Genomic DNA, 3,353 nt, shown 5'->3' with positions numbered 1-3,353 from the left:
TGAGAATGAGAGATTTACTTTTTAGAAGTCAACTAGCATTCATTATAACAATAGAATAAAAAACAACATATAGTTAGTTAACAGATAATGGGAAAGGGAACAGTACTCATTTAGTACAGTCTTAGCAAATTCGAAGCAGAGAGACTTTTCCCACCCAAAAAAGCCTCTTTAGTAATTCTTCAGCTAATGGAATACGTAATGGCAGATTGTTGAACACTCTCCACACACAGTGTCCATTGCACTGTCCTTCTTATTCATTGTAGTGAATCTGGGGAGAGTGACATAAGAAACAGAAAAATCAAAGCCTGTCTTTATTGTACATGACACTATCATATAATAAGAAAACTGTAAGAGGTAAATCAAATATCTACAAGAATTAGTGTCTGCTCTGCAAAAGAAAAATATAGAATGTAAGATAAAAATTAAAAAGCAATTATATTTTATACTTTGGAAGAAAACAACTGTAAAATTAAATTAAGAATGATTCCACTATTTTACTAACATAACATCGAGAATGATGAATACCATTTGACACGTTTAAGAAAGTATCCTGAAATGAAAGGATATCTGCAGTGAAGAAAACTCATGTGTCCTCAAGATCAAGAAGACTTAAACAGAGACAGATGCTAAGTTCATCACCGACTAACAAGTCATGGGTATATAAGTACATTATCTCCTTATTTTCTTGGGATTCTAGTATTGTAACATCTTTTCTCCCTTCCCTTTCCTCCCTCCAAACCCTTCCGCATATCCCTCCTCACTCTTTTTCTTTTTTTTTCTTTTCTTTTCAATGTTCAGTTTCCTTTAATGACCCCCCCATCTCCCTTGAACGGTAGGTACAGGCAGCTAAGTGACTGGCAAGACGTGAAGATCTTGCCTTGATTGATGGCTTTGCCCACTTGCTGGAAGGCCCCCTCCCAGGAAAAGTACTCTGGAACCAGGATCTGGGGCTCCTTGCTATCAGGATCGTTTCCTCCATGTATACGGTTCACAGTCCACCTCCAATCTGGACTCAGCGGAAGACAAGCTCTTGGCCTCGGAAGACCCAAACACCAGAAACAGAGCCGCTGTTGTTGGTTCCAAAGAGGAAAATACTAGCAAAGACGTTCTCCCTCTGTTGTCCATTTGCTGGAACATTCCAGTGATGAGGTTGCAACTCATGAAGGTCTGGGTGAGCAGTGCTCAGCATACCACAGGGGCCAGCTGTCCTTATCGAAGTGTTCCCAAACTGTGGCAGCACCACAGAGAGGGTGTCCTCCTTAGAGTGCTTACACTTAAACTCATCCAACACAAAGGCACTCTTGGGCAGGTGAGCGAAAGGGTCCTTGGCCTTGGGTTCAGTGGCCAATGCCTGTTCACACTCATCCATCTCTTCCCCAGAAGCTGGGGCAGCTGCCTTTTTTCCGCTCAGCCTGAGGCTCCTGTTTCTTTTCTCATGAACCCTTTTCTTTCCGTTTTTGGCTGCCCTCTGCAAGCTTCTTAGCATCAAACTGCGCCATCTTCTCACACAGCTTCACCTCCCCCAAGACGGCCCTGAATTTGGGCTGGTTAATGCAGGTAAGGAACCATCGGTTGGTATTGGGGAAGGCCTGGCGAAAAGAAGGCTCTAAGACCTGTTTATAGAGCCACTACAGGGTGCAGACAGCTGTGATATCAGCCAGTGTCACTCGTTCACCCGTCAGTAAAGTCCGTGTCTTCAAGTGAGTGTCCAGTAGCCCCAAGATTCGTTTCACCTCCTCTTTTGCATTTCCAGTGGCCTGTTTGCTGTGGTGCATGATGCCTAAGGAGGGGAACACCCAGGTGCTAGCTGGAGGGACAATGTCACTGTCAGCAAAGCTCACCCACTGCCCCACCTGAGTTGCTGCCTCTGGCATACTCCCCCGCAGCTCCTCGCTGCCTACATAATAGGCTATGGCATTGCTCTCAAACACACAGAATCCCTCATCACCCTCAAATGCTGGAACCTTGCGGGCAGGAAATTTTCAGAGAAATTCAGGGGTACGGTTGGTTTGGCCAAAGTGGAAGTGGGGTGGTGTGAAGGGCACGTGGACCTAAGCCCCACTGTACTGAACAGCGTTGAAGGCCTTGAAGGCTCTCCAGTTTTTAGGGTATGTGTACAGGGTCCCAGCCACCATGGTGATTCCACAGAAAAAGGAGGTGGGGCTGTCAGTGATGCTGCAAAGTAAGCTGCAATGTTCTTTTTCAAATCTGTGATCTTTTTTATTAATTGTAATAATATACATGACATAAATATTTAATATATAAACAAACGTACATGAATATTTAATATATATTTAAACATATATTTAAGGTTTCAGCCCAGTTCTACATTAAATAGTATCCCAGTTATAGCAATAGCAATTTTCAAGTTGATTCAGAGTCTTTATGTAAAGTGAAAACAAGCTAGGATAGCCTAAGCTAACTAAAAAGAACCAAGATTAAAGACTTACACTATTGACTTTAAAAGTTACTCCACTTTTATAGCAATCAGGTCCCTATGTTACCGGCACAAAATTGACCCAAGCAATACTGTTGCCAATGAATAGATCCTCACTTACATAGTAACTTGATTTTTGAGAGAGTTGCCAAGACAATTCAATAGGAGAGGAAAATACTTTCACCAAATTGTGCTAGCATAAGTAAACAGCTATACTCAAACTATGCCCACCAACTTCCTTCACCCATACAAAGAAAGTTAAAGAGATGTATCTAGATCCGAATGTAAACAGAGAACCATGAAACCCAGGGACGTTTATGTAGCATACTGCAGAATTCATTTAGGCCTCAGAGATGCCTAGAGTCTTTTAATTTGATCATGGGAAGAAATAATCACAAAGGAAAATACCAGTAAATGCTTAGCAAAACTAAAAATGTCTTGCCCAGTGAAGGAAACCATGTATCTGGCAAACACCTTTAATCACAGCACTAAAGAAGCAGGGGCATTTATTTATAATAGCCAGAAGCTGGAAAGAACCCAGATGCCCTTCAACAGAGGAATGGATACAGAAAATGTGGTACATCTACACAATGGAATATTACTCAGCTATCAAAAACAACAACTTTATGAAATTCGTAGGCAAATGGTTGGAACTGGAAATATCATCCTGAGTGACCTAACCCAATCACAGAAAGACATACATGATATGCACTCATTGATAAGTGGCTATTAGCCCAAATGCTTGAATTACCCTAGATGCCTAGAACAAATGAAACTCAAGACGGATGATCAAAATGTGAATGCTTCACTCCTTCTTTAAAAGGGGAACAAGAATACCCTTGGCAGGGAAGAGAGAGGCAAAGATTAAAACAGAGACTGAAAGGAACACCCATTCAGAGCCTGCCCCACATGTGGC

The 3,353-nt window shown here is 42.0% G+C and overlaps 1 pseudogene; it reads right to left on the bottom strand.

The window, feature by feature from the left end:
• Positions 1-794: 794 nt before the first annotated feature.
• On the bottom strand, positions 795-2,135 carry LOC116887732 (annotated as a pseudogene).
• Positions 2,136-3,353: the final 1,218 nt, after the last annotated feature.

This window comes from Rattus rattus, chromosome 1 (genome assembly GCF_011064425.1).
Source record: "Rattus rattus isolate New Zealand chromosome 1, Rrattus_CSIRO_v1, whole genome shotgun sequence".
Classification (NCBI taxonomy): domain Eukaryota; kingdom Metazoa; phylum Chordata; class Mammalia; order Rodentia; family Muridae; genus Rattus; species Rattus rattus.
The sequence above is the reverse complement of the archived record's forward strand: the minus strand, read 5'-3'. Positions and strand labels throughout refer to the sequence as shown.